Below are 12,740 nucleotides of genomic sequence, written 5' to 3'. Positions count from 1 at the left end.
CCCGCCTTCCCAGGCACGGATTATGCTTTGTGTACAGTGATTATTCCATGGATAAAGACCCCCGACACTGCCGTGTGTTGGAACCCCCCCCCCTGGAGAGGACGCAAGGTGAGGAGGCGCTCTGCAAGACGAGGTCGCTTCACGTCTCTCCTCCGTGGACCGGAGAGAGCCGGCCCACAGAGAGTCCAGCTGCTTTCATCTGTGGTCCAAGGATCGCTGGCGCATTGAACTGCACTACTGTGGGTTCACCCAGGATACCCTTAGCCGGACGAGGCAGCCAGACTCTACCCCCCCCCCCCCCCTCCTACTCCTGTTGTCTTACAAGCGACCGGATTAACCCCCCTAGTGTATCCAGTCTTATAATCATTAAAGTATCATTGCTGTTATTCCTTAACTATTCCAGGTCGTATATGTACCACCTGCGCCTTCAGAGATTGGACATTCTCTATTGATATACCGACGAATACTCTTGCCATAAAAGTGCATACTAATTCCCATTCATAAATGTGATTGATTTGATTAAGTGCTTGCTCTACACACCATCGCTGTGTAGAAATAAAGACCTATTTCTAATTCGTACATTTGTGTTGGATCCGTTTCATCTACGTGACAGTGTTCATCATAATATATTTATGCCGAGTACTGGGTGGCCGAATATTAAGTACAAAGGTAGTGGTAGTAAGTATCATATCTAGTAATACAGTCAGGGAATTGTACCCCTCAGTTACAATTGGTCCTTCGAGCCGGAGGGTAATTAGTGTAATATTAATATAGTGTTATTAATATTGAAATGGCCTATGATGAACACTCCACGAAACGATCCTCCTAAACAACGCCCGAAGCGCGAACGACGGCTCCCTCAGTACTTAGAGGCTTACGCTGTCAGTCAACAACCTAGTCTTCTACTAACAGTAACCGCGGTAAAACTAGAAAGTAAAAGTATGTCTAACCCCAACGCCCTGACTACCCCGACCATAGAGGCCCCTACTACGGGTTCTAATGTAACTGACCAAGTTCACGGTGGGGACCAGTGGGAACCAGACATGACTTCACACCCCGCCAGTACTGAAGAAGTAGTCCCCGATGAGTCCCGGGAGGAATACAACGCTACCGAGAGAGAACTCGGCACGGAAGAAGACGGGGAGAGCACCGTGGAGATAGAGCTCCAAGGCTCCGCAAGGAGTACCCCGAGGGAAGGCTCCCCTATACAACCGCCTTCTCCCAGCGAGGCAGAGAGGACCCTACAGCAGGCCTTCCTCATCAGCCTGAACGCCGCTGCTGAACGCGACCGACTGCAGATCCAGCAGCGGAGCGAAGAAGAGCATATACGTCTAGAAATAAGACGCATTCAGAGGGAAGAGAATGTGGCCCGAGACCGAGCAGACAGCCAGCGAGCAGCTGCTGGTGCTCTACGGGACGCAGAGCGCGACAGACAGCAAGCGCAACTAATAGAACAGCTGATCAGACGGACAACACCCTCTCCCTCCGCCAGAGGCTCCAGGAACTCGTCTAGACACACCTCCAGGGCGGCATCCCCTAGCCGAGTAAACAACCCTGAACTTGACCAACAGACGAGGTCTATACCCCCCACAGACCACCTCCCCCCACCGGTCCAAGCGAGACCTAGCAACCGGGAAGGAGCAGCATATCCTGTGGAGAGGCTAAACCAGAGACTACAAGCACTGGATGACCTAACTGAAGACGAAGAGGAAGAGGAGGAGAACCACGCCCGACGACAGCACAGTACTCTACCGGACCAGGAGGTCCGGTACAGCCCAGGCTATACTCCCGCGGAGCTGCGCTACAGACCCCCGACTCTATACCCGGGTGAGCACGACGCACGACCCGCACCGAGGAACAGCACCTGGACAAGCGGGCCATGGTACACTGCCGGTACCAGCCCATACCAAGGAGCGGGAGGAGACTCGCCTAGGAGGCCTCTCCCCCAACGCTCGCCGATGTATCCACAGTCAGCGTCATACATTGGCACGCCTATGGTACCCGACTTCACCCAAGAGAACCGGGCCCAGTATACAGAACTCCGCATGTGTCTGGAGACCATGTTGGTGGATGTATTGGATGAACGCCATAAATACGCCATCCTACTGAAGCACTTAAAGGTACCCCGCGCACATAATATAGCGCTCGCCTACGCGACTTCCACCACCCCATACACAGCAGCGCTGGTAGCATTGGACCAGAGGTATGGGCGCATATGGGATTACGTGATCCAGGAGATCCGACACATCGACCGCTTACCCCCAGCAATAGACAATCGAGCACTGGACGACCTGTCCATCAGAGTGCAGTCCCTGGTAGGGATGTTGGGAGCGCAGAGAGAGAAGGGGAGGCATGAACTTTACGCCAACTCAAATGTGGAAAGGATCTTGGAGAAGCTGCCGCCCGCTCGACAGGAGCGTTTTAGGCGGCAGAGAGACCACCGAGACCCGAATGGCCCCGAACCGAACCTCCTCGATCTAGCAGACTTCCTGGCGAGAGAAGTCAGCAGCCTACGGCTAGATACATTCGGACGGAGCACCCCTGGCTCCAGAGAAGGAACCAGACGACTAAATGATGGAAGAAGATCGGTGACTGTGATGCACCAATCGGAGTCAGTACCGAGCAGCAGGAGCCACAGTACCCCCTCCAGAACGGAGAAGTGGAAGATAGTGTGCCCCTACTGTGAGAAAGAACACTGGCTAGCGCAATGTGACTCCTTCCCCAAGCTGAACGCGGAGGAAGCAAGTCAATGGATAAAGTCCAACAAGCGCTGTTTTCGCTGTGCGCGCTCACACATGGCAGCCGAATGCCGCTTAAAGAAAAGGTGCACCAAGTGCGATGGAGCCCATCTGGACATACTTCACGACAGTAACAGACGGCGCCCTTCACCCGCACCATCCAGCAGCAAAGCGAGCGTCATGTACATCGATCCCGCCAGCAGCAGTGGAGCCCGAGTACTCCTAAAAGTAGTGCGTGTGACACTAAGCTACCAGAATAAAGTCCTGGACACTTACGCCGTCCTCGATGACGGGTCAGAGAAGACCCTTATGCTCGCCTCCGCTGCGGCCCAGCTAGGGCTGCGGGGAAGCGAAACCCAAATGACAATTCGGACAATAAGACGAGATTTGAAGACGATAAAGGGCGAGAATGTCTCATTCTCTATCGCAGCAAGCGGCCAGCCTGAGCGACGGTACCAGATTACAGACGCTTTCACCAGCCAAGAAATAGGACTGTCGCGGTACACATACCCCGTCGCCAAGCTGATGGAGAAATATGCACATCTGCGCAAGTTACCGATCCCGCTCATAGACAATGCTATGCCGACCCTGTTGATAGGCTCCGACCATGCAGACCTCATTGTCCCGATAGACCGGGTTCATACCGGACCCCGAGGCTGTCCTGCAGCAGTCGAGACCCGTTTGGGATGGACTCTCCAAGGCCCGCTCGCCAAATCTCTCAACCGAAGTACAGCCACTAGATGTCTCCACTCCCGAGTCACAGAGGGAGAAACCGCACTCCTGCAACACGTAGAGCGGTTATGGACCTTGGAACAAATGCCCTTTAAGAACGGAAAGAAAGACATTCGCTCTAAAGATGACATTTACGCCATTCACCTCCTCGAGACAGGGACCAAGAGAGTCCCGGTCAACGGCGTGTTGAGATACGCCACGCCACTCCTGCGGCGAGAAGGAATGCCTACTTTCCACGCCAAGACAGACGCCACAGAACGGTACCTGCTGAACACGGAGCGGCGCTTAGCCAAGAACCCCGCCCAAGAGAGTGTATACCGCGCTGAGATTGAGAAGCTCATCACAGCGGGACACGTCACAAAGATGGACATTAAAGAGGCTGACCAGACCACTGACTCGTGGTACGTGCCTCACCACAAGGTCCATCACAACGGTAAAGACCGCATAGTATTTAACTGCAGCTACCAGATCGGATCCCAAAATCTGAATAAAGAGTTACTGCCCGGTCCCACACTCGGCCCCTCCCTACTCGGCGTTCTACTCCGCTTCCGCCAGGAAAAGGTGGCCATCAGCGGGGACATTAAAGGAATGTTCCTGCAGGTGAGATTAGTAGAGGAGGACAAGCCCCTGTTACGGTTCCTATGGAGAGAGAAGCCAGGAGATGAGCACCCAGCCATCTACCAATGGGAAGTCCTCCCCTTCGGAACGACGTGCAGCCCCTGCTGTGCTACATTTGCACTACAGAAACATGTAGCAGAGGACCCAGCAGCGGACGAAGAGGTCCGACACAGCGTAAAGAACAGCTTCTACGTAGACAACTGTCTACAAAGCCTTTCAACCCAGGAAGAAGCCGAGGCTCTCCTGATTAAACTCCGCGCCTCATTGATCAAAGGCGGCTTTGATCTCAGGCAGTGGGCCAGCAGCGATCCGCAAGTACTGCGCAGCCTCTCCTCCGAGGACAAGGCAGCCAGCAGCGAGACCTGGATGGCTACAATCCCGGGAGAAGCCCAGGAGATGACCCTGGGATTGGTGTGGCGATTCAAAACAGATTCGCTTCACTACAGACACAAGCCCCTGACTACGGAGCAGGGAAGGCCGGCGGCGGCGCCGACCACCAGACGGAGTGTGTACACAACACTCGCCCGACAATATGACCCGCTAGGATGTATTCTACCGTACACCACCAGGGCAAAAATGATTGTACGAGCATTGTGGGACAAGGACCAGGGCTGGGACGACCCCATTCCCGCACACCTTGCATCCACCTGGAGAGAGTGGGAGATGGAGCTCCACTCACTCCCAGGCGTTAATATGCGCCGAAGCTACTTCCCACCCACGGTGAGGCCAGAGACATGTAAAATGGACTTACACGTCTTCAGTGACGCCTCAGAGGTCGCATACGGATCAGTAGCCTACTTGCGGGCCCAAGAAGAGGGGGGAGAGATCCACACAGCATTTGTCCTCGCCCGCTCGAGAATAGCCCCACGCAAGCAACAATCTATCCCACGCCTAGAGCTCTCCGCAGCCCTAGCCGGAGCGCACCTAGCCACGCTCATCCAACGTGAGCTCACCATACCGGTGTCTAGAACAATCCTGTGGTCAGATTCCACGACAGTACTCGCCTGGATCAAATCGGACTCATGCAAGTACAAAGTCTTCGTGGGAGTCAGAGTCACCGAGATTCAAGACTTAACCGAAGAGTTAACCGGAGAAACAGAGTGGCGCTACGTTGATACAAAACAGAACCCAGCTGACGTCATCACCCGGAGAATGCCCCTAGATGACCTCACCCGTCGCAATGTCTACAGTGACGGCCCAGCATTCCTAAAGCTCCCGGAAGGAGAGTGGCCCACGCCTATCCCGAGGGAAGCCAGTCAGGAGGAGGCTGAGAATAAGAAGCCTGTGTTCTGTGGATTGAGCACTGTTATCTCCGCAGACCCCAACATAGATGATTGCACTACCATAGAGAGTGCACAACAAAGGACATTCCTACTGCACTACCTACCGTCTCTACAGACCCGCCAGAAGTGGGTAAAGGAGAGAGACAATTTGACAGAAGGAACGGTCGTCATGATTATTGATCAATCACTGCCCAGAGCTATGTGGCCGGCCGGCCGCGTAAGCAAAGTGATCACCGGTGCCGACGGCAAGGTCCGAGCAGCTGAAGTGCTTGTCCAGGGTCGCACTTACACCCGTCCCGTGGCGAGGCTCATAGAACTGCCCCGACTCCCAGACACAATCGATGATGACCATGACCCTATAACCCTATGACTTTGTGAAGTTGACTGACCCCTACAGCAAACCCTTATGTGTAAATAGACAACGCGATTAATCTGTCTCTGCTTAACTGATTAGGTCTGGGACCAATCAGGGGGTGGCTGTTGTGAAGGGCCAGATTAAACCGAATATATATATTTATTTGTATATATATATTTAATTGTATTTGTATATTCTCTAATATTCCCTGATATCCCTTGTATATTCCTTGTACAATATGCATTGAATATCCATTCTAGCCTACTGAACATCCCATAATAGTCTCCATTCTACTATTGGTCGAGACCTTGGTGCCAGGCTGCCATACCCCCCAGACCCAGTTCAAACGTACCGCTCAACATGTACGAACAAGTCCTAGTTCCGCGTAGGAATCTGGCTACCGCACCACTAACGGTACTATTTGTTCATAGTGCGTATATATACTGCGCTACTAAAGTAGGACTTCCTTTTTAGTCCAGTTTCTTACCCTCCAATAGAGTGACAGACGTAAAGCCTCCCCGCGACGCCACGTGTGGGAGTAAGGCCAAGTTCGGCCTACCATCGGTATTGAGACATCGTGTATATTAATATTTGAATAGTCATATTTGGCACTATATCGTCGAGTTGGACGTAGTCTATTAAGCTAATAATAGTCTATTCATATGTAGTGCTTCGTGCGGTGAGAATACTATCGTAGTCAGTACCCCATCGTTTCGGGCAGAGAACTGGCTGCTTATCCAGGGTGGCCGACCCCATGTGAGGCTGCACCCGAGGAGCCCCAAAGCCGACGAGCGAGTGGACCTGCATACCGGATTATTCTACCGACGACAGCCCGCCTTCCCAGGCACGGATTATGCTTTGTGTACAGTGATTATTCCATGGATAAAGACCCCCGACACTGCCGTGTGTTGGAACCCCCCCCCCTGGAGAGGACGCAAGGTGAGGAGGCGCTCTGCAAGACGAGGTCGCTTCACGTCTCTCCTCCGTGGACCGGAGAGAGCCGGCCCACAGAGAGTCCAGCTGCTTTCATCTGTGGTCCAAGGATCGCTGGCGCATTGAACTGCACTACTGTGGGTTCACCCAGGATACCCTTAGCCGGACGAGGCAGCCAGACTCTACCCCCCCCCCCCCCCCCTCCTACTCCTGTTGTCTTACAAGCGACCGGATTAACCCCCCTAGTGTATCCAGTCTTATAATCATTAAAGTATCATTGCTGTTATTCCTTAACTATTCCAGGTCGTATATGTACCACCTGCGCCTTCAGAGATTGGACATTCTCTATTGATATACCGACGAATACTCTTGCCATAAAAGTGCATACTAATTCCCATTCATAAATGTGATTGATTTGATTAAGTGCTTGCTCTACACACCATCGCTGTGTAGAAATAAAGACCTATTTCTAATTCGTACATTTGTGTTGGATCCGTTTCATCTACGTGACAGTGTTCATCATAATATATTTATGCCGAGTACTGGGTGGCCGAATATTAAGTACAAAGGTAGTGGTAGTAAGTATCATATCTAGTAATACAGTCAGGGAATTGTACCCCTCAGTTACACACTTGGTTTTTTACATTTGCACTCTGTTTGAATGCCAAACTTCTTGTCATTGTACTGTACTTGATGACAATACATTTTAATCTAATCTCATTTTAAATTAAAGGTTTTAGGAGATATCAAATATAACATGGAAATGTAGATAATAATGGTCTTAAAACTTGTTTGATGACTTCCGGTTTGCGACGTTCTGGTGAGCAGCCACATGAAAGAGCTCCCGGTCAATGAATATCAAAAAAAGGAAGTAAAACAATTCAAAACGAAATAAAAAGTGAAGATTCAAGGACAAAAGGAAGAATGAACACGAGGACAAATGAAAGAAAAGCAACCCCAGATGAAGTAAATACACAGATGGAAAAGACTCAACACGAGGCAATGATGCAACAGGTAGAACAAGCTAGTGGGACGCTGAATGTCAATGCAGAGAAGCTACAGGCTAACATACGAACTAGCTTACAAGCTAACATAGAGGCTAACCAGGCCACCACGCAGATTGGATTAGGAGCAATGTGGAGCATACAATGTAACACTGAAAAATCCAACGGAGGTGGCAATGAAGCGTCGGAGCTATGTAGAAATAAAGAAAACTCAGAAAAAGAAAGGAACCAGGTTCCGACAACGTGCAGGAGGCGGCGAAGGGACACGGCGCAGAGAGGATGGAAGGTGCCGGGAGGGGAAGGAGAGAGGCCTACGGCCTAGGCCTACGCTGACGCAGAGGATGGAGAGGGCGCGCAGGTGGACCAGAACCGAGAGACGAGGACGAGGAGAGGAGGACGGGAGGAGGAAAAGAGGGGACCTGAACCGATTCAAAGCAGATTAACTATGAAGAACGACAAAGGGACACGAGAAAGGGGCATGAAGGGACACGGTGATCCAAGGAAAGATACAAGACAAAATCAACGTGGAAGAGCACACAATACAAACATACACACAGGGGACCTGGGGATGAGAATAGATACAACAGAGGAAAGATAATTGAACAGTTACCCCAAGTAGTATAAAACTATTAACACCAGAATTTAGAACAATTAACACTATGATTTACAATACACACGTTATAGACAAACGATTTGAAATTTATTTTAAAAAAGGGACACGCTGATTAGGAAACATATTGGGGAATAATACACGATAGACTGGTATGAAGGAACTACAGGATTACACGTGACACACAATACAAATTATATAAAAAAGTGTAGTAGATGGCGCCGCTATGCCCGGTCGCCTGTCTGTGCGCTCCGTCGAGATTGTGCTTACTTTTGTTAATATTTATAGTTTTAAGAGTTTTGTCTGTACCAACAGTAGGTGCATTTAATGTGTATGACCGTCAGTCACTTATAGACATCGGATTACGGGAAACTTACCGATTGGATTACTCCCTGGATCAGCTTTCCGAACCGCAGCAATGGCCTGTGGAGATTCTCAGAACAATGGGACCAGATCCTGACCCCAGGAACAAAGGAACCACCAGACGGCGTGGGAAGAGAGCTGGGATCCGTAACAGGCTGAGATCCAGACGACACCGAACGCCACTACCCAGTATATTGCTAGCCAATGTACAATCAATTGACAATAAACTGGACGACATCCGAGCAAGGATTCAATACCAAAGAGACGTTAGAGACTGTAACGTTCTCTGCTTCACCGAGACGTGGTTGACGCCGGACGTCCCAGACCACGCCATACAACCGGCCGATCACTTCTTCACCCACCGCAAGGACAGATCAGCAGAGTCCGGCAAACAACGTGGAGGAGGTATTGCCTTCATGTTTAACAACAATTGGAGCGATCCAGCTAACGTGAAGGAATTATCGAACCACTGCTGCCCAGACCTGGAATATATAACCATCAAGTGTCGTCCTTTCTTCCTCCCGAGGGAGTTAACGGCGATCGTCCTGGTCGGAGTGTATATTCCACCGCAAGCCAGCAATAATGTCGCGCTCTCCAGACTCCACGACGAGGTAAATAGAATCCAAGCGGCGAACGTTAACGCCGCCATTATAGTGGTGGGTGATTTCAATAGCGCCAATCTGAGAAAGGTCTTACCTGACTTCTATCAGCATGTGACTTGTAACACCAGAGGCGGTAACATCCTAGATCACTGTTACACGCAATTCAAGGGTGGCTACAAGGCTCATTCTGCTAGTGGCTTTGGTAAGTCAGATCACGCGGCCATTTTTCTTTCACCAAAGTACAAACGGAGAATCAAAAGCACTCCTGTAGTCTCGCGAGAGGTGCAGAAATGGGATTTGACGTCAGAGGAGACGCTCCAGGCTGCGTTTGACTGCACAGACTGGAGCGTGTTCCGCGACACAGATAACATTCATGTCTACACGGAGACAGTGCTGGACTATGTTCGTACTTTGGTGGAAGAAACAATCCCCACTACCACAATGAGAGTTTACCCAAATCAAAAACCCTGGGTAGACAAATCCGTCCGTGAAGCTCTGAGAGCGCGCACCAAAGCATACAACGACGGCCTAGTGGCAGGCAACATGAATGACCACAAGGTGGCGCGATACAACGTAAGGAGGACAGTGACAGAGGCCAAACGGCGCTACAAGGATAAAATTGAACTCCAGTTTGAACAGGCTGACTCTAGAGCTATGTGGCAGGGGCTCAAAACGATGACAGACTACAAAGGCGCCTCCCTCAAACTGAACAGTGACATCTCCTTAGCAAATGACCTCAATACCTTCTATGCGAGGTTTGATGCTGGTAATAACACCAGCCCACAAGCCACGGCAATGGGGGGGGGGGGGGGGGGGGTCTGCTGCTGATGGAGACTCAGTGTTCAGGGTAACAGAGCATGAGGTGAGGCGGACCTTTAAAAAAGTGAATATCAGGAAGGCAGCAGGTCCGGCATCCCCGGCCGCGTCCTAAAAGTCTGTGCCGACCAACTGGCCCCGGTATTCACTGACATAATTAACCTGTCCTTAGAACAGGCTGTCATCCCCACCTGCCTGAAGAAGTCCACTATTATCCCTGTACCCAAAAAATCCAAGCCTGCTTGCCTCAACGACTACCGCCCTGTAGCTCTCACCTCCATAGCCATGAAGTGCTTTGAGAAGCTAGTAAAGGGCTACATCTGCTCCTCCCTCCCCATTAACATGGACCCCCTGCAATTTGCATACCGCCCCAACAGGTCCACGGAGGACGCCATAGCCCATGTGCTGCACACAGCAGCATCACACCTGGACAAGAGGCAGGGGAACTATGTGAGAATGCTATTCATCGACTACAGCTCGGCATTCAATACCATAGTCCCCTCCATACTCATAGCCAAGCTCAGGGACCTGGGCTTGAACTATGACCTCTGCCAGTGGGTCTTGGACTTCCTGACGGGCAGACCCCAGGTGGTGAGAGCAGGCAACTGCACCTCCTCATCCATCACCCTCAACATAGGGGCCCCCCAGAGCTGTGTTCTGAGTCCCCTCCTCTACTCCATGTACACACACGACTGTGTGGCTCAGCGGAGTAGCAATACAATCATCAAATTTGCTGACGACACAGTGGTGGTGGGCCTGATCTCTGCCAACGACGAGAGGGCCTACCTGGAAGAGGTCAAGGTCCTGGCGGGATGGTGCCAGGAAAACAGCCTCTCCCTGAACGTCAGCAAAACAAAGGAGATGATTGTGGACTTCAGGAGGTCGGGGGTCAAGGACTACAGCCCCCTCAGCATCGACGGGGCACCGGTTGAGAGAGTCAACAGCTTTAAGTACCTCGGAGCCTACATATCCGAGGACTTGACATGGACCACACACATTGACAGTGTTGTGAAGAAGGCACGACAACGCCTCTACTTCCTCAGGCGCCTAAGGAAGTTCCAAGTCAGTCAGAAGATCCTTAAGAACTTCTACCCATGTACAATAGAGAGCATCCTGACTGGCAACATCACCTCCTGGTTTGGGAATAGCACTGCACAAGACCGAAGCAGACTACAAAGAGTGACACGTTCAGCCGAACGCACAATTGGAGGGGGGCTCCCCACCCTCCAGAACATTTACAACAAGCGTTGCAGGGGCAAGGCTAAGAGAATCATTAAAGACTCCAGTCACCCGAACAACTGCCTCTTTGAACTGCTGCGGTCAGGCAAGCGATACCGGAGTCTCAAGGCGAGCACAGAAAGACTCAGAAGAAGCTTCTATCCCCAGGCCATCAGGCTGCTAAACGAACAATGAACACTACACAACAACAACCATCAAACGCACATAGCACACACATCCACACGCACACACTCACTTTAAACAAACACACTGTAGCACCCACTCCACACACTTTATAGCACACACTCACTTTAAACAAACACACTGTAGCACCCACTCCCCACACTTTATATTTATTGATGAAGGATTGCACTACAACTCGTACACCTTACTGTAAATTGTACCTAAATTGTACCTCATCCCATTTCTGCTTTGCACTATATAGTACTGTACATTAGTACACTGCATAGTATTGTATATTATATGGTAACTCAGTTACGTCTATTCTGCATCGAACATTGTACATATGTCTATACTGAACATTGTGACCTCATTTTCTACTTCTAAATTACATGCTATACTATGTTATTTGATACTATCTTGTCTAGCACAGTCTCTGGAGCGTAACAGTAAGAAGCATTTTGTATGAAAGTATTCTGTACTTCTATATGACAACTATTAAAGAAACTTGAAACTTGAAATTAACATGTGTATAAGAAAGACAAATTCAGAACATTGACCGGGAGCTCTGAGGCCGTCCACAGAACGAATGTTGGACTTATATAGTGCGCATTTTGCCACTAGGGGGAGCCCTCTCACTAGGAGAGCCATTACTCCTCACCCTTCCAAGAGTTATGTTAGAATCTGAGTTATGTTAGAATAGCAGTTGCTTTAAATGTGCACATGGACATTTGTGAAGGACAAGAATTCAAAATGTTGGACATGAAGAGAGGCTTGGAGAATCTCCATTGGGGGTATCTCCATCACTAGGGGGGGGGGGGCTTCAATAGGAGAGCTGATTCCCCTCCAAAAAGTGCTAACCATATAGCTTTTCATAATTTTTTTTCTTATTGTGTTGTCCGTTTTATTTTTAAGTCATGTTAGCATAAATGTATATAGTGATATCGGTGACATGGGAGGTACAGAGGTGGGCAGGCTGAGTTCAGTGGGGGGGAATGTTGGGGGGAGGGGCCATCGTTCCGGCGGTTCGACCCGGGAGAGGGGGGTCTTGCGTGTTGTGGGATCGGTATGGGTGGGGTGGGGTTTCCTGGGGCCCTCGGCCGCCGTGGCCTGGGCGGTCTGGTCGCCGGGCCGGGGGGACGCCGAGCTTGGGGTCTCTGGGGTCGGCGGGCCATTGAGGCGTGGGGCTTTGGCCTTCTGCGGTTCTCATCGGCCCGGGACCTGGGGTCGGGCGGGGGCGGGTGGGGGCTCTGGGTGCTCGGCTCCGCACATGGTGGACCAGAATATG

The 12,740-nt window shown here is 50.9% G+C and overlaps 1 protein-coding gene across 5 annotated transcripts in view; it reads left to right on the top strand.

Moving 5' to 3' along the window:
* The window catches only part of pikfyve (phosphoinositide kinase, FYVE finger containing), a 232,760-nt gene that overhangs the window by 158,172 nt on the left and 61,848 nt on the right, over positions 1-12,740 (top strand). The window lies entirely within an intron of this gene.

Source organism: Notolepis coatsorum (genome assembly GCF_963971535.1).
Source record: "Notolepis coatsorum genome assembly, chromosome: 3".
NCBI lineage: Eukaryota > Metazoa > Chordata > Actinopteri > Aulopiformes > Paralepididae > Notolepis > Notolepis coatsorum.
Note: the sequence above shows the minus strand (reverse complement) of the source record. Positions and strands in the feature narration are given on the sequence as shown.